Genomic DNA, 20,171 nt, shown 5'->3' with positions numbered 1-20,171 from the left:
GTCGAAGATAATGACCAAACAACTATGACTGCAAATTTGAAGCTTATGGCTTATGACTGATCATATACATCAGGCTCATATTTCTTCTATCAGCAGATAAGGTCAATATGGCTCATATTTCTCTGCCTCTGTTGCACTGTACAGATCACAGTCAGTTGGAAGTAGCTGTGTGTCTGTGTGGACTGGCTCAAATTTTACCTGACTTATTTAGTTCCTTCTGTGCCAAAGCGCCATGAGAACCCAGTGCTTTCTTGTGTCAGCTCAAAGTCATTCCACTTAAGGAATAAATATTTACGTTTGAAGGTAACATTGTCAGCAGAGGTCAGAGGAAACAGATTTTAACAAATCCTTGAAAAATACTGTCAGGCATCTTCTTTCTTAGGATTACTCAATAACACTTGAACCTGTGGCAATACCAAAGTGCAACTGTAGACCAGAGAGAAAAGAGAGTTTTGGAGTTATGAGCATTTTCTTTCAGAGATGTTTGCAAATATCCATCAATAAATGCCTGGAAGTTCTCAGACCTAATGATTTTCTCAGGGTACATCTTCAAAGAGAGCATCTCTGAAGGAGTCCATAGCCCTCAGAATATTAGTAAATCTACAACTTCAGAAGGCAGGGCATAACTCACTCCTTTCCTACATATCTAGCATCTGAAACCAGCCAACAAAAAGATTAATAGAAATTGAGAGGAGCAGATCTATTTTTAGAGCTTTTACTTGTTATTTCTTTCCCTTCCTGGCAATTATCCAGATTTTGGAGGTTGCAGTTGTTTCTGTTGGAGGAAGTAATCAATGAAGAATTCATCTATTTCTTCAGTGTCCTCCCCTCTCACCTACAAGGCGTGTGAAAAATGTTGCCTCCAGACAGGAGGGAGCAACTTCTCTGGCTCACAGAAAGTCCCAGTTTTTCCCCTGTTCAAACTAATAACTTTCCCATAAGCATTTTCCAGAACCATGCACCCAGTCTGGCTGCAGTATTGGGGGTTTTTTATGTCTCTGCTTTCCTGGTGTCTTCTCCAGCCTTCCTAACAACCTTTCCCTCCTACACAGAGCTTCAAACACCCCAAACCAGTCAAGTCACCCCTTTCCCACACAGACCCTGTGCCCTCTGGATAACTTCACACGCTTATGATGGATGGAGATGCATAAATTGTTTCAACTCCCTGGTTTAGCAGGTGAGATGCACACTTCATTTTACTGTCCCAGCCTTCTTTTTCCCTTTTCCTTGAGGCATATCCTATGAGATTGATTACTAATATAGCTGGGTTTGAAAAAGGGGCAGCATCAAAAGCATCTGTTAGAATACGTGACATGTTTAACAATAGTCGGGCTGAGCCACAACATTGTCCTTGGCTTTTAGGTCAATGGAGAGCAGGGCTTGGCCTCCAAGAGCTGTAAATGAAGCTAAATTCAAGATTTGATATTTACAGACAGTGCAGATCAAGGTTGCAACTGGGAGATCCTCTGCTACATCGCCCAGGCAAAATAATTAGCCTTTCATTGAAATCCTTTTCGTTCCTGCTATCAGCAATGACTTGGCTATTGCTGGAAATTGGGTTTATAACTGTGATCATAAAAATGCAGTTACACTGACACGTATTTCCCACCCATATTCAACCAAAAAGATGACAACTTTATAAATGAAAAGTTATCAATTTCTGAGTATAATACACTGTAACATTAAAACTCTTCCCCAGATCAATTTCCACATGGATGGAATACAAATCAAGGTGAGTTCATCACATTTTTAATTTTTTTTCTGACATCCGTATAATGGAAAACCCTCCGTTTAAAGAGAATATAATTGGTAACAACTGACAACTTGGTAATGATTTTTATGTAATTCTGTATGTTATTATCTTCTCATTTTCAAGTATTTAATTCACCCCCCAGCATTCAAACATAGGTGGCCTTTCTTTTTTAAGTTTATTGGGACCTTCCAGCCTGGGTTGTTCTGTAATTCTGTGATATTTTACAGTAATTGCCTCTAACCAGCACAGCTTTTCCAATTAATCTTGGCCACCTTGTTATAAAAAAACTCTTCTCCTCAACATAATTTTGCATTTATGTTCTCAGTTAACCAAGTGTCTATTTTTAACTCCTCTAAGGAACCCCCAAAGGAATAGCTCTCTTAAGACCACAGTAGTGTAAGGAATCTCCTGCTCATAAAATCTAACACACAGTCCCTTAACAGCTGTTACCTGGAAACGTGAATCCTGTGTTGACTTGCTAAAAATAAATGTGGTTGAATCAAAATAGAAGATCCATTGTAGCAGAAACCCCCTTGAAACACTGACAAAAGCATAAACAACCTCCACAGGGGTCAGTATCTACTAAAGTCAGGAAATGAGGTAGATTTTTTTAAGAGATACCTAAAGATAGTTCTTAGTTGCAACTAAGGCTCACTGCCTTAGGAGCTTTTAAACATCTAGCAGAAACAAACTTTTGTCCTTCTAAAGTCTTTGAAAAGCCTGGCTGTACAGAACCTTTGAGACTGCCTCGTTAGTGAAGCTCCCCAGACTGAGACCTTCAAGAGGCCAGTTTTTCAGAAATTGTGCTCTCACCACTTTTGTGCCCCCTAAGGGATATTTAATCAAGGACCTAAAAACCCTTAGATGTGCTGGAATATCCTGGCCATCCTAGTGTTAATGGGAGAACCCAAAACTGTGAAATTGCCTAGAAATAAAACTGAAATAGACCAAATTAATTTCACTGCCTTTGACGAGTGCATTGCAGAAGGAAATGGGAAGCAAAGCCAGATAAAAATGCATATTTTTTTTTTTTAATCATTTATTATTCATAATGTAAGGTATAGTTTCCATTATTGATGCAGGTAAAGTCAACTTAAGAAGGCTTTTTTTTTTTAGAAAAACTTGCCAGAATTCCCTTGATGTCTCAACCTTCTACTTTCTTTTAATGGGAAAGAAAGGTTCAATCCTAGATCCAAACAGAGACTCATTGAAATTAGTCACATTATACAGAGCTCAAACCAAACTGACACACTTGCATCATTGGCTGCTCAGAAACAGTAAATCTGAGCTCTGGAAAATAAGTCCAAGGAAACATTTAATCCTGATTGCTTCACAGTTTAAGTACAAAATGAAAATGCTTTGGAAATTGATAGGACACATCTGCCAGGGGCATACACAGTTGAGAAGGAATGAAATTCTCTTTACAAAAGCCCCTCTTGTGTGACCTAAAGCAGAGAAGCCCCACAAACAAGGCTTTTTTAACATTCGGGTAGCACATTGCCCTCTTCTGTTATTGCAGGTCCCCTGCGCTGTCCTGACGTGTCAAGTCATTAAGAATTGTTTCAGAGACCCCAGTGATTAATTAAGGGCACTCAACATACAGCTATAATCTTTGGATTACACTTTAAAATTACAGTGTTTCTTATCTGAGAAACGAATCACATCCACATTTAAGTATGAGGAAAAACTTCTTTACAGTGAGGGTGATGCAGCACTGGAACAGGCTGCCCAGGAAGGGTGTGGAGTCTCCATCTCTGGAGATACTCAGAACCTGTCTGGATACAGTCCTGTGTAAAGTGCTCTAGGTTATCCTACTTCAGTGGGAGAGTTGGACTAGATGATCTCTAGAGGTCCCTTCCAACTCCAGCAATTCTGTGATTCTGTGGTTCTGTGATTGTCTTTCCCTAACAGAGACAATCTGGACCTGGGGATTTGGTTTCACCCCCTGCAGAGTTTGGGATTAGGTGTAAAACTCTGCTCTCCTATGATTTGTACTTCTAACTTCTGTTTTATAGTTTGGGAACAACCAGAACTGAATGCTTGATAGAAGAGAAAAAATAGTTCTATGCTAACAGACACTATCAAAAACATGTTTTTTTACAGACATCTCTGGCATAATTAGCATCATAAACTAAAACCTTTGAAAAATTAGTGGACTGTGCAGTCCACAGAGATCTAAGAAGCTTGATGACACGATAAGTACATCCACAAGGTTGTCAGGAATGGCAGAGAGAAAACTTATGACATGGTGCATTAGCCTTGTTTTATTAGGTCGAGGTGCCATTCATTTCTCTAAGATCAATAGGAACAAAAGTATCCAAAAATTTCTAAGTGTGTGAAGAGCCAGGTCTGAGGCTTTGGATAAAAACATATCAGAAATTTCTTACCTTGGAAGAGTTATTGTACAAAATTTCTCCACCATGTATTGGTCAGGTTCTACAGCCGAATGGCATATGTCATGGGGTGCCAAGCTGGTTGGAGTAAGTACCCTTTAAGAAAGGGATCACAGGGTGTATTGTATCCCAGGGGACTTGCATTAGAATTGTGGGAGAAGTAGCCCAGCTCCAAGCCAGTCAGGTTGCTCAGACTATAATGCCTGAGGAGGTGGTTGTGACATGACAGGAAAATATAGTTTAAAGTCTCAAGGACAAGAACTGAGAGAATTTGTGTAAATTCAACAAACTGAAACAAAATATTGTGTGGGAGAAATATTAAAATGTTCCATCACATTTCAAACATGCCAACATGATTTTTTATAAATCCATCTCTTTCAGGATTTAAGAATAAAATTGGTAACAATAATTGTGAAGAATTAAATAACAATAGAAATAGCAAAATCCAGCTTTGAATCTCATCTTGTAAGAAAAGTGTTGTTAAAACAGCATTTCCCCAAGGACTGATGACTGTGTTGTGCTGAGCCATGAGTTGTACAGCAGAGCTCATGGAGCTGCAGCAAGGCAGGTACAGCTCTGGGGAGGGCTGATGGACAAAGACACATGGAGTGAGGCAGAAGAAAAAATGAGACAATGCTGGTGATAGTTGCCCAGTATTGGTAAATTTAAGTTAACAGATGGATTTACTTTGGGGGTTGGGAAATTAACATATATTCAGCCCTAACATCTCCTTCTCACTTGCAAAGTTTTATGAGGTTTCTTTTATGACAAGTGGAATTAGACTATACTGAGCAGAAAAACTGAAAAAAAAAAAGAAAAAGAAAAAGAAAAAAAGATGATAACTCAAAAAAAAGGAACAAGGTACCATTTCTTCTCTTCCTGAAAGCCTGGACAAGGAGTACCATATGTTTTCCCATCTGTGCAGGAGTTTTTGCTGGTTGGTCTCGATCAAAATTTAAGGGAGGAGGAACACCAGGAGTTTTATTTCATAGCATAGTGCTGTACAGCACAAGCAAGAAAAGTTTCAGTGAAATTTTGCATCCCAGTTCTCAATTTCCACTGCAGGGTTAAATAATGGATGAGCGACCTCATGTTTTATTGCCAAGTGTAAATAAATTATTCATTTCTTTTAGATGTGTGTATATATATATTTAAACAGCTGTTTGTAATCAAATGACAGATTCTACTAGTTCATGACCTAGAGTTTAGTTCGTGCTCCATGAGGATAAAAACATACAGTATGAATCAGCAAAGGGTTCTGCTTTCTCAGCACATGCACTGCAAGGTGTGGTGCCTCATGCATCATTCCGAGTGCAATGCACACCAGGAAGCAGGACCTCTCTGTTTTCTGTTTCTGTGCCCCATCATTTCCTAATATCAGTTACCACGGATCATTACAATGTCCAGTGTTTTAGTAAAATTGTTTAGTGTGTCTAGTGCTTGCTGAACAGCTGTTTTTGCAGCCCTATGCCTGCTTTCATGCCATGCTCATCACTCAAGTTCATGAATGTCAGTTTACATCGTGCAAAAGTTTTTGGGAAACTTGATAGCTTTTGAGTCCTTTTGGATACAGCTCCAAATTTGCTCACTCTGTTACAATTTTTATTTCACTTGCTTGCACTGACAACTGCTCCTCAGCCTCCTGAAGCTGTTGGAAATGCTTCCATTGACTTCAGCAGGTTTTTGCATCAGCTGCAGGGGGACAAGTGTGGGCTATTTCCAAAATTGTTGGTATTACTTGACTGAAATAGAAGTGACCACAGCCCTTTATGCTGAGGCAGACAGTCTGAACAGCAGTACCAGGACAAATGCTAACATAATCCCCAGGGTAGTAAGTATCTCTTCCATCAGTCTTGTGTTTTGAGTCCAAATCTTTAACAATATCCTTTCAGTTACTAATGATCTTTTCAGGACACAGAGGAGGCAATGCCATACTTTCTAATCTATTTCATGTTCACCTTTTCTTGTTCCTTTAAAGTATTAGGATATAAATTAGGAAGGGAAACTGTTTATTTATTACATGAAGTTACCTTTTGAACTCAAAACTCTTCAATTGCATGTTCAAAATTGAACACCAGCCCAACAGAGCCCAAACTTCAGTTTATTTAACATCAAAAATACCATTATGTAAGACTGTCTGACTTTTTTTTCAAGTATAAAATACTTCTGGTTATGAAACATTCCGCATTTTGAAACATATGGAAGAGTCTGAAATGTATCCATATGTTCAGCCAAACCACCTGCACACCACAATGTTGATTCTTTTGACAATAATTAGATACAAAACAAATAAACAAACAAATCCTGATTTCATTTTAGTTTCTGGATGAAATCTCCTACCCAGTGCTGTATTTTTTTTAGCTGAAACAAATTCCTGCTTCACCAGAACACTTGCATAGAAGCCTATGTGCATTTTCAGGGTGACATTTAATGAAAAGGAAGAGTTAAAATCAGACTTTTCAATACATTTGAGCTAAAGAACCTCACTTGCTTCTGCAGGTAAACTTTGGCCATGACCAGAGCTAACAAGTGAAAAATGACTGCTTTTAAAACTTCCAACCCAAGAGTATAAATATGAACAAAGACTCCAATATGAGAGCCTGGGATTCTTCATACCAAAGTAAGAGTATCTATATGTAAAGCCACTTTTGTAGGGTCCGTGTTTGGCCAGGAGACAGAAGGAGGCATTTCCTGGGCACAGTCCATTGTAACATAACAAAAGTGGGAAAAAATAACCAACCTAGGACAAATGAATTGTGCCCTGAGTACCTCCTTCTCCCTGTTGGTGAGCAACGGAGCTTGGGAGGTCCAAGTTCAGGCATAGATGTTGACACTGCAGAGCTGAGGTGAACAAGTCCTCTGTGATTCTGAAGAGAGTTCTGTGGAGATCATCTCCTCTGAGGAAGGCAGCCAACAGACAGAGCAACAGGTACAGCCAAGTATCTAGCACAACTTTTTTTCCCAGGGAGTAGCAGGAAAACTACAAAGATAAAGATGGGGCACATATGAGACCTGACTGAAGCCTAGCAGCAAGAAGAGTATTTTTATGAGCATCAGTGGGCTTTTGAACAAGCCTGCTGTGGGAGAAATCTGAGAATGTGTTGACAAATGCACCTCAGAAGAGGTATGAATACATACAGAGGATTCAGCAATCAAGTGTCTAACAAATAAGAGGTCCATAGTTGCTGTGTTCATTGCTGATCCTGACCTTGGGGTGAGAGTAATTAAGTATTTTCAGTAGGGCTTCCATTAAAATTCAACCTTAAAACTGTATATTTATTTATAGTTTCGAGGGGGGGGGGAGGGCAATATCACAGAAAATTATATAGACAGTGTCTAAAAGTTGGTAATTTACCCGTGACTGTTTTACACAGTGCAATACACTTACTCAGTATAGTAATAAATTTTGTGCAGTTTGCCAAGTAATTCACCCAGTCTTATTTTCATCATTTCAGCTTCAAAATGCTTTAAATAAACTATGGCATTATGTAAATGTCTGTGTATTTGTTTAACTGTTTCTCTTAGCTACTAATCATGCAAGCAAGAAAATACCGGGTATTAAATGGACTATGCAAAACAGATAAAAAAATCCCAGACTTCAGACTCTCTTCTATTAATTAGATATGAATGATGAACTGTTCATAATTTTAATGAGGAACATAAGTTAATGTAGATAACTGTATATTCATTTCTCACATGAGATTTCATTTCATCTCTTGGACACTTCTTTCCAGGGAAGCAGCTGCTTTGTCAACATACAGGAAAAGAGCTTTGGGGTTTCTTCAATAACCTTCACATGTAGGTGCATGGGTGAGTTAAGTATTGATCACAGCATTTAATGTAGTTCTGTAGAAAGGTCCAGGTTACAGTCTTGCACCTTTAGTCCAAGTCTTTTCATGCCAGTCCCATGTAAATGGAAGCCCTACAGTGTTCAGCTGGAGAGCCCTGGGTCATGGGCCTGCCCACACCTCATAGACAGCACAACACACCAGCACAATTTTAGCAGCACCCTGGTGCACAAACTGTATGTAAAACTGCAAGCTTTACTGTGTAATCAATTTTAATGTTTTGATGCTAATGAATACTTGGGTTTTTCTTTTTAAAAAGGCAGTGTTATAACCATTACACTTGACTATGTTCTCCCCTGCAGATAGTTGTTTTGCTGAGTTCAGAACATTAAAATTCCATGGGTCAAGATCCAAGCCTGCTACATTTCCACTCCTGCCAGTCAGAGTCATAGAAAATTATTAATAAATCATCAAATATTAATATCATCCCTTCAAGTCATAAAAGGCTGCAATATACATCTATGATTTTTAAAATAAAACTGATGATTATAGGGTTTTTTGTAATAGGTAACATAGTAGGGGGGAGAGATAATCTGATGAATGCTGTTATTTATTTTAACTTTTATATTAGGTTCATAGAAAAAATATTCTCTCTATAACCTACCAAGATTTATCAGCCTGTAAAATTTTATAATAAAGAAAAGATTGATTTTCTAATTAAAGATTTGTCAAATAAAGAAAATAAGTGTGCATGTATTTTCTCTCTTTGGGGGAGAGTCATGTGAAATAAAATGGTCGAGTTGCATTTGCAAAGTCCCATGTCAATGCATTTCATTGCTCTGTGTACACCCATTTAAACTTGTGGGAACTGAAAGTGGCTGTTGATGCATGTATATAAAACAGACAAAAGGGTCATCGTGCTGAACACTTAGCCTGGCATTAATTTCAAATTTAGCCTTCCAGTTTTTAGATGCATGTTCCCCTGGTCCTGAAAGTAGCGTAGCTGTGCCAGGGGGGTTATATGGTTGTTCTGTCAATAAATGACAGATTATCCTATGCTTATCTTGCTCCACTGACTACCCAGAGGGACTAGATAAACAAGATTTCTAACTGAAATGCTTGAATTTTTGCTATACATGAGCTGAGATGAATCCAAGTTCTGGATTTCCATGAGTGAGAGGAAATTCCTCAAGTCCTACCCAAAAGCTTAACTCATATGGGAGGGATGTGTTAACTCCAGCAAGACAAAGTGAATTCCTGTCACTTGTTAGATGGAAATAAGTTGTCCAGTATAATCAGATCCTCTTGGATTTAAGCATCCAGGATCCTCTTGGATGTTGTGGTGAAGAGACCTACTGAATGCATTGCAGCCTTAGGACTTTGGAGTCTTGAAGTTCTCCTTCCTGATAAGGAGAAGATCTTTGTTACACCTGCAGGAAAGGGAAAATATATGATGCAAGAGGAGATCTCAGCAAAATATAGAAAGTATGAATACTGATTTTCTTGTTCTTTTAAGAACCAAAGATCCTTTGGATCTTGATTTCAACAGACACGATCAGCTAGAAAAACAGAATTAACATCCTGTGTTTTTCTTTCTACATCTTCTTGACCACTTCAGAGAGGAATATTAGCAGCATGTGATAAGTTAAATGGAATTAAAGAGCAGATTTTGATCTTGCTGAGACATAAAACACACACAGAATGATAATGATATTTTTAACTCTCAATCTGTTCTTTTTCTCTCAACTTTCAAAAATTCTGGACTCAGATTTTCCATCCACTTGAACATGAAAAATCTTTTTTAATTGTCCTGACATTCTTCCTCAAAGACATTGTGCTTATAAAGCAAGAAACATTAAACTTTTTCCATTACATTAATCAAAATCTATAAGAAGAGATCTGCCTTCACTCAATGGAAGTGAAGTCATTCACTGTGCAGGTCTAAATGATCAACCAAAAAACCTCTGAAGAGTCCTCTTCCAGGCTGCCCTCCAAGGACTCCTTCATCATGAACCAGATAATATCTATGTGTCCATTTACTAAATTAAGTCAGCTCTTTATTGTGAATTGCTTTAAACCAAGTCTAAATCAACACATTATCTTCTCTCAAATGCCATGGCAACCAAAGAAGTTCAGCCTACAATAAAAAAACCTTTTGACTAAGACAAAAGTTACTTCATCTTTGCGTATGTTCTTGCCAACACCAGAAGAGCATGAGATTGCTGCACTGGCCTACAGCAAAGTTGCATCTAACTACACATTTAATCTAAAAAAGTGCTCATGGAAGAGAATTAGGGAAAGAATATAAGAAAGTTAATCCACCTATGGTAAGTTTTTCTTGTGTACAACCTCACAGTTTCCACAGGAGTAAGATAGTTTGACAGAGAAGATGGGCTCAACTCTCTTCATCCCCTTCCTTATTAATACAAATTCAGCTGCCACTTTTACAAGATACTTCTTAGGCTCCACACTTGTTTAGATCTGTTTGTCTCTGTCTTCTTGGAGCAATTCTATTTCCCTGTCCTCTCAAGCAAAACCAGACCCAGGCTCTTCCTAGTTGCAACAACCTTCTTTCTTAGCTTTGAGACACAGTCTTAACCTGCATTTTATCCATCAGCAGTTTTCTTCAGAAACACAGGCCTCTCATCCTGAACAGCTATGCACCACTTTTTAGTGCCTGCTTGTCCTCATCCATCTACTGCCAACCTGCCTGTGTTCATCCCTTGTCCCTTTGTCCTGGTGTTGAGATCATAAGCACTTTGGGCAGCCTTTGTTCTGGGTAAGTGCAGCATTTAGCACAACAAGTTTATGGATTAATACCATTTCATAAGTGGTACAGTACCAAACACACAGGCCAAAGTATCACACTGTAAATCCATCTGATAATTTTCTAAGTTTATTTCAGTCTGAGCAAACTCTGAGCTCCAGAATTAGTCAACAGTAATGTTTTTCAATCTCTGCACTATCATCGGATCACCAATAAACTTAAGCAATATTATATCCATTTTTAAACACGAAGCTCCCTAGCTAAGAACATAATAAAGTGCCTTAGTTATGTTTGATACAATGGAAAATAATAATTTTTCATTCACCCGTGCAATTTATGATGTCAACAACCTCTAAGAGAACTGCAGCATCTGCTGTAACATTATAACAAGCACCACAGGCTGACCACTACTACTGGATATGTATAATTTGACACTAGATCTCAAGGACAATGATTCTTTGGGAAATAGCCTTTTGCAAGTTGGGAAACTGTATGGAGGAGAAACAAAGGACAAGAAAATATATCTGATTCCCTGCAATTCACCTGCAGGCAAAGAAGCACTTTGGAACCTCTAAGCAGCAGACTGGGGCTAAATGCATTAAGGCAGGTTCCAGAGCTGCCCGCCCATCAGACTGCTCACCTTGGGTGTGTCCTGCTGAAAAGCAGATGGGAAAAAAATCCAGAACAAACAAATGAAACAAAAAAGAACACCAAAACCAGAGTAGACAGAAGGGCAGTACACTCCACATAAAACCTCTTCTGGACTGTTATTGTCTAAATAAAAATTAAATATCAGGAAGGCAAGATTCAAAGGCCCCAACAAAGGCCTTTTTTGTTCTTATTTATTAGAATTTCTCTTGCTGTTCTTGTTATCCTTGCAATCACTCAGCCTCTCTTTGAAGGTCACTATGGTCCACATAACACTGCTGAGAGCTCCACTGACCATAAATCATTTTTTAAAAAATCCTATCCCAGAGTGTGAAATTTGCCACTACTTGATTTCATTGATGATCTTGTTAGCTTTCTGCTCTATATTTCTCTTTTGCTGCCCCTAAATCATTAATTATTATGCATCTTCTTATCATGTCTCCTCTTACAAGCAGATCTAATGCTCTGGCATTAAAAATCTATATGAGAAATTCAGCTTCTTTTGATGGGACCATGTTAATCAAAAACAAAACAAACAAACAAACAAACAAACAAACAACAAACAAAAACAAACAAAAAAAACACAAAAAAACCCCTATAACCAAAAACAAAACAAACCCAAAACCAAACAACAAATCACTATTCCTTTCTTTCTTTTCACAGACATAGAAAATCCTCATGTCATTCCTGTGATCCCTCACACTGAAATCTAAGTTTCAAAAGGCACCTCTATATTTTAAAGGTCTCTGACACACTTGTGTTTTTGTCCTCACAGAGAAAGGTTAATCACATTGTCTAGTTTTAGTTTCACTTCCTCTAAGCTCTGTTGTTTGCTTCATCTTTGAAAGGTGCAGGATGTCACCCAGGTGAGGGGCAGCCCGTTGCAGCCACAAACAGTCCTTTAATCCCACTGTGGGAATCCTACCATCTCCCCTCTCTAAAGCATAACTGAGCACTGGTCATGAGATATTGTCTGGGCCACAGTTTATAAGAGCTGCAATATCGAAAATCAGGTTTCTGACATGCACTCCAAATTGAAACCTATAAGACAATTACAGCAGCCCTAAAATGTAAGACAATATTGTAAAAATAGCATTATTTAAATCATTTTTAATATATTATTTAATCTTCAGCACTTCCTGTTTTGCCTCACTGATGTTCTTGCCTTTGCTTTCACCTCAAACAGATCAGTGCTTTGCAAAAAGTCCACCAGTTTTCTTCAGTTTTTTTCCTGGGAACTGGGAATAAAGGTGAGAATTTTTACTGGGGTGTCTGAAGCAACTGTAACCAGGGCATTTTGTCTGTGGGGAGAAGAAGTTCTCAAAGAGTAGGATGAGTTCTCTTATTAGGCAGATGTCTTGTGACTGATGTGTCTATTTTAGGGTGAGGTTAATCTCTGATGTAGCTCCATGCATGTAGACATCAAGCAGGAGTCTGAATGTGGAGATGAATCCATAGTTAGGTGTGATGATTCCTCTAAGTTGGTCAAGTGAACTGATTGTCATCTAGTCTATTGAAGTGCAGGGGAAAGTGTCCAAACAGCATCAGACTTGAAACACTTGCAGGTTTTTAAGTGAGTCGATTTACGTCATGGTAAGTGAGGAAGGATTTTGCAGTGGTTGCAATCCTGCTTCATCTTTATTATCTGGGATGGACAAAAGGCCAGGGGGCTGATTACAGGGAATGCAGCCACTGCTCAGACTGCCCTGCCAGCTGAGATACTTATTGAAATGCACATTCTTCAAAACTGGGACACTCTCCTCACACTGTGTTCTGCCTTCGGCATTTATTAGTGTCAGTATTAGTAAATGCAGAGAAAAATTGATACCAAGCATTTGTTTTCAGTGTACCAGATCACACTGTCTTCAGTAACACAGGTTGCAAATGGAAAACTACTTCAATTATATTGCTCAGCACAGCTTTCCTGCAATGACTAAACTCTCTGGGATCTCCAAATGATCCTAAAATCCGCATTTTCCTTCTCTACGTTAAGTATAAATATTAATTTCTACTCAAGATAGGCACTCTCCTCTTGGTATATACAGTAGAACAGTCCTGAGTTAGTAACAAATATCTTTCTGCTCTCTTAATAATTCAGATTCCTCTTAGTGGGTCTTTAAATCTTTGTTCCAGGAATGGCTCATCCTGTTTTGATGTCAATGGCCAATTCTAAGGTTATTGAGTGCAGCAGTTTTACAGCCACCTCCTCTGTTTTCCTTCATGTTTTACAATTAGCCAAAGTTTTAGCAGAGATATCAGTTGAGAAGAAAGCTTCTTGTCGTTTTAGATTCATCAGCTGCAGAAGCTACCAAGAAAGGTCAAAACCAAAAGCAAACATATGTCTTCATATTTACATTTAAAACAGGCAGCACAAACAGCTGAGAGTTCTTTGCATTGCTTGAGCACAAACAAAGCAGCCTCTGTAGTGAAGTGTGAAGCAGAATGATAAACCAGGCAACAATATTTTATGGTAAGTGTTTACCAAAAAAAAAGAGTATTTAGGAAGGAAAACACCACTTATCCCTTGGGAATGTGCTTACCCATGATTCTACCTTGAAAATGGCTAAACATTAAAAAGAACAACCTAACACCTTTGTTTCTTTGTTTCCATTGTTCATTTATGTGACAAGTTTTCCTTTTATTCCAAGTTTTTTCCCTCTGCAAACAAAATTCTTTCTTGATTGATGGGGGTTTTATTTGCTAACACAACATTTTCCTCATGGCTCTATGCGCAGAGCTGCACAGGTGATAAACCAGAGCAATCTGGTTATTATTTACTTATTGTTTTTCATATAAACCATCCCCAAGGTAAATTTCCGAAGTTTTCTCTTCACCTGAGAAATCAGCACATACCTTGTACCACCTGGGTCAAAATTTGCTGACTTTCTGCAGTGATCCAAACTATGACTGAAAACTATTTTGATTTTTTCACTTTGTAGTAGCAGAGCCTGAATAATTCGGGCATCCCCTGGGCAAGGACATCTCCCACTAGATCAGGTTGCTCAGGGCCCCATCCAACCTGGCTGGCCTTGAACACTTCCAGGGATGGGGCAGCCACACCTTCCCTGGGCAACGTGTTCCCGTGTCTCGCCACCCTCACAGGAACTGATTTCTTCCTAATGTTTAACCTAAGTCTCCCTGTTCCAGTTTGAAACCATTACCCTTTATCCTGTCATTCCATCCTCTTGTAAAAGGTCCCTTCCCAACTTTCCTGTAGCCCCTTCAGGAACTGGAAGGTGCTCTAAGGTCTCCCTGGAGCCTTTTCTTCTCCAGGCTGAACAGCCCCAACTAAGTGTTGGTTAGTGTTTTAGGGATGATGAAAAGGGAAAAGAGCAGAATACTACACTAACAGTTTTCTTGAATATCCAAAGGGTATGACCAACACTTCACACCAAAAAAGTAATAAAAAATACCATATTTCTGAGGTTCCATTTCCATGCATCAGGGCCAGCTATTTTGTAACAACAGATTATGGTATATCCAAAAAGGAATATCTAAATGACAATAAGTACAGAATTTTATTCCAAGTTACAAGAAATCTTCTTTATGCTCCCTCCTCATGTTGTTTGTAAACAAAATACATTTCAGGACTATGTTCTGAGCTTTCTTGCAGATGATTCATTGGCATACAGGCCACAGGATAAGGAAAAAAAACTGCAAAGACCATACCAGAGAACATCTCTCCTTCATGGCACAGTCAAGTGAGGAGAGACATCTAATAAAGCATTGGTGCAGGGTGATGCACAAGTTTTATGCAGATATTTCCTCCCTTTCAACTGAGCCAGCTCTGCAGGTGGCCCTAACAAAGTGCTTCTCCTATGTTCCTTTTCTTGAGATCAGAGTTAAAATTCTAATTAACTTTACTAGGAATATAGGAAGAGAGTTGGACCTACCATGTGTACAGCTTCTTCAGTGCTTGAAGGATCAGTAAGCTCTTTCATGTATCTATAAAAAGACAAACATCCAAGTGATCATTCAAGTCTTTTTATTCATAAGTAAGACCTGAATTACTCAAGTAGTTAATGTACACAATAACCTTTGTATTGTGCCTCTACCCCAGAGGAACAATGACTGTGATTCATAAGGTTCATTATGTGCCACATTTGGCACATTGTCAACAGCTTTACCTTTAAAGAGCCAGGATTAAGGGTAATGGAATGGAAAATGTCCTTTTATCCCATCACTAGGTCAGTCTGGGTGTATCCCATGTATTAGCTTACAACAAAAAGTCAGAGCGTGCATGTCTTGAAATCACATGCCCTTTGGGAATACCTAAGGAAATACCAACACAAAGAAAAAGGAAAATAAAATGTCTTCAGCAGCTTAAAATTATTTGTTATTTTATTTTGTTTGTTTGTTGTTGTTTTTTTTACACTTAGTTGTACTTTCCAGGTTCTTACTAAACACATAATTTAGTCAGAGTCTGTCTTCATTTTTAATGTTAAATACGTCAGTTAAAAAGCATGAATTGTCTGCAATTCAGGCTTATAGATTAAAAACATCCACCTTCCTCTGATAGTGCAGGCAATGTCTGGTTTTAGAAACAGGGCTGATTTCAAAAAGTTTTACTAATTGCTTATGCAAACCCCACCAAGACCAAAGCTGTTTTAATTACATCCTAAGTAAAAATTGCAACCAAGACATCGTTGCCTCATTCCAGATTTTATCTACTTTTATCTCAGACCTGACAAGCTTCTTTCCCCTAAATTCCATCTATCCTACCATGCAGAGCAGTCAAACAACCATGCCAGCTACAACATCACAGAGTTAGACTGGTAGGATAAATATTTCACTTAGTATAATTCTTAATTTTATTAGGTAAAATATTCATAATCAAACTGCCTGTTAGAAGTCATCTTGACTACTACTGGATATTAACTCAATAAACCAACAAAGAATTCCTATTCTTTATGTTTTAGTCACCTAGGTTGTCTCCAATGTAATTGGAAGAAGATTCTAGGTTAGACAGGTTCAGACAGTGTGATCAGATGTTTCTTTCTGAGACCTGGTTAGAACCTTTGTGAGAATGGAAATTACTGAAAATTGGTATTTACAGCAATCTGACATCCTAGAAAACTTGCACATTTGCAACTGCTGCATCTATAGAACTGGAGCTGAAAGCTATGGGAACACCCTGGTTGGTGGATAGCCACACCAAGTTAATTTCAATAACTTGTCATTTGCACAAAAGAAGTGGTGAAGAGCAATGATGATATATCAGCCTAGTGGCAGAACACAACTGGAAAAAGAACCATTTTGAATAGTCTCCATCCATCAACACTTCTGTTTGAGGAACTAGTTATTACACATCCTGAAAAACACTTGCCCTTGGCTTTTTTCCTTTTTGTTTGTTATGTTTGCTACAGGCAGAAGCAAAGTTACTCTATGGAAATAATCACTCCCACCCTCTGAAAAATGTCATTCCCTTGGTTTCTCTTAAGTTTTGTGGTAAATTCTCTTCCTCCTCATCTCTCTAAAATAACATGTGTGGCTTCAGGAATGCCTTTATCTAATTCTTGCTGCATGCTAGGTTATAATCCATTCAGCTGGGCTGATCTGTACACATTTGGATTTTACAGCTAATTACTTTGCTTAGTTTTGTATTATTACTTCTATTGTTGCTTTTTTTAAGAGACTTTTCCTGCCTGACTGGTTTCCAGATTTTCTTTTAGTTTCCTGAAGTACTAAGTTGCAGGAGAAGACAGCAAACCTCTGGTGTTCTTAATAATAACCTCTGGTTTCTGAAACCTTTAGGCTTTCTCACTACTGCTTCTAGAAAAAAGCATTTAAAAGCCACACTTCCCTTCTTGATGCCCTGTAGCAAAGTCAGGTTTTCCACGTATAAAAGTTGCCCCCCACAGAGCATTTGCAAGTTACCCCAAGAATTTCAAATGCTGAATACAAAGCACAGAGGGCTTGATGCCATGAGGAATCTTGTTCCTCCAGGTGCAATACCTTGTGACACACTTTTGGACGGGAAAAATATGTCTGTACCCAGGCAGTGTTCCGTCTTCTTCTCAGATCACATCAGCCACTGCACAGCAGAGCCATGTTGTCACTTGCTCATACTACTTGCAGAAAAACACAGAGTCTTTCTTGCCCGAGTGCTGTGCAAAGAAAAGATTCAATGAACCAAATGGACTGTTCAATTTGTCCTTCTATTGTTCTGATCCTACTAATTGATCAAAAGAAAATGAAGAAGTCTGGGTAGCTTAGAAAGACTGAGGTCAAAATGAGCAACTGTTTCCTAATAAAACTCGTGTGCAAAATTCATTTCCCTTTGAGTGAGCTGCAGTCAGTTGCACTCCAAGAGACAGCCAGCTATCTCCATCTGTCCTTCAACATCACATTTGCAGGAACTCATTAAGTTAAGGTGAGGACCACAATCAGGCCATCTGCCTTTGGCCTCTTCCACATCACCACCACTTTGTGTTACCCACTTACTTCTATATGACAGCAAGTAATTTGCATATATGACTAAACTCTATTTTCATAGCATCTTATCCCAAGTTGGAAAGGACATGTAAGGATCACATAAGGCACTCAGGTTTGAATTAAAGACACCAAGAAATGGGGAATCCAGCCCATCCCTCTGTAATTTGTTTCAACTCCTAATCAATCTAATTGTTTAAAATATTTCCTGTTTTCTATTATTTATTTATGTTCTCTATTTACACACTGCAACCCAAGTCATCTCTGAAGCGTCTGCCAAACTCAGTAATGGGACACAGTGACTTTGAATGGGTGGAAGAAGAGTGTTCACACTCAGCTGCTGCTGAAGAGCTGCTTGTTGCCACCCTGTGATTGTAAAATTATCAGCCAGCTGCCATTGCTAGACCTGCTGGTGTGTCTCAGTGTCTCCTCACACACAGTGAGGAGTCAGCTCAAACCTGCTGATGAAGGCTGGCTGTCCCCAGGACACGTGGCCACGGTCTCCTCTATCCATATGGATGTGGAAGCTGTGGAAGGAGCTGATACACAGCCCCAGAAGTCCTTAGAGACTTATTCTGGCTTCATGGGCATTGCAGAAAAAAAAATCCAGGAGCAGAAATGTTCAGGGAAAACTTGGAAACATCTATGGGGAACTGATATAACTTCAGCTGGGTTTTACCCCTGATTTCTATCAATAGTAGGACAGGAATCCTAGAGGGGCTAATATTAATAATTGCATACATCTTAAATATATGTGTTTCAATTCAGCTTTTGAGGCCATCTAGCTGGCAGTACCTTGAATATCAAAATGCTCAAATGAATACAGCCTTCACTGGGGTATGCCTTGAAGTTTATTGATGCTTTGTTTGCTTCTCACACACACAGTCCCTATCAACAGCAGAAGAGGAAAGAAATCTATTTGTGATTAGCAAAAAAAATGTTCTCTGGACAAGGACTATCCATTCTTAAGCAATTTCATAGGCTTGAGAGTCTATATTTTTCTCTTCTAGCAACACCACTTTGCCAAGTATGCCCTTTTTTATTAGTACAAATCTATTGGAGTTGTCACACTCTCCTACCTTCTGCTGAGCTTGATTTTGGAGGAGCACTAAGTTTGTATATTGGAATAGAAAAACATACTGTACTTCCTATCACTTCCTTCTCAGACAGTTGTCGACCTTTAACAAGAAAAGGAGCTTTACATGGAGGCAAGCAAAAATAATAAGCTGATCTCTTTGAAGATGAATTACACTTTTACTTTCTTTCTTTCTTTCTGGAAGCTTTTAAGACTGAAATACCAATAAACAGCTCTTCAGACAATATCCACTGTCACTTTTTATTTGTCTGAAGCATTTGTTTCCTATTGGTATATCTTTCAGCATTTATCCAAGAAAAAAAAATAAAAAAGCTTCTTACTGATATAAACAGGCCTAAAATATTTAAGCAAAACACATAAACTGTTCTACAAAAGCCAACTTGACAGCAACATTTCAAAAATGAGACTATAATGTAATAAAAACCTTATTCTGGCTTCTGTCTGCAGAAAGAATAAGAAAATTAATGAAACATCACAACAAATCAGGAAGGGGAGAAGGGAAAAATGAAAGTGAAGCTAGAAAAGAACAAAGCAAAACAAACTGAAAAGACCATGTTTGATTACAAGAACTTATGGCTCCTTCTCTTATCTCAAGAGACCTTCTGTGAAGGCAGTGCCCATGCCAAGCCTGAATGATTTGTCAGCTGTCCACTCAAGCCCTTTTCTTCAAAAGTCTTCATCCCAGTTACATGCCCATTGTATTTCCACAGAATGGTGTATCCCTGTTTTAAAGAGCAGGGCTTAATCCATCCCTGAATGCATCCCTGTCACTGATGCTAGCAGTAATAAACATGGCAGGCTGGGGAGATATTCCCAGCAGGGTTTGACAGAACTTGATGGAAGTCCCTTTATGCCCACCTGGATGGAAACAAATCTGTTACTCGATGATGTCTCTTTCTGCTCAATCATTCAGGTGAAAACATTTCTCTTGTTGTTCCTTGGTGTGATACAGCTTTTTTCTAAATAGCACTGCAGGCAGATTTCTTGCTTCTATTCCTTCAAGTCTTGAAGCAAAAGCTCTGGCCATGCCTCCAAGGGTGGGTGAGATTTATGAAACTCAATGTGATTTTGTTATGCTATACCTTGCTTTAGTGCCACGCCGCACTTTCTGGTGTTAATCCCAGCAGCATCCCTGGAGGGGGTGTTTGTCTTCACCCAATCCCTTTGTACAGCTGGAAGAGGAATGTCTGATAAGAAACTGCATAGTTACCCAATGGACTACTGCCCAATCTAGCAACATAAATGAGTTCAACTACCACTGAAACTGAGGAAAACCCTTGGAATAAAGGTGGCT

This window comes from Apus apus, chromosome 3 (assembly GCF_020740795.1).
Source record: "Apus apus isolate bApuApu2 chromosome 3, bApuApu2.pri.cur, whole genome shotgun sequence".
NCBI lineage: Eukaryota > Metazoa > Chordata > Aves > Apodiformes > Apodidae > Apus > Apus apus.
Note: the sequence above shows the minus strand (reverse complement) of the source record.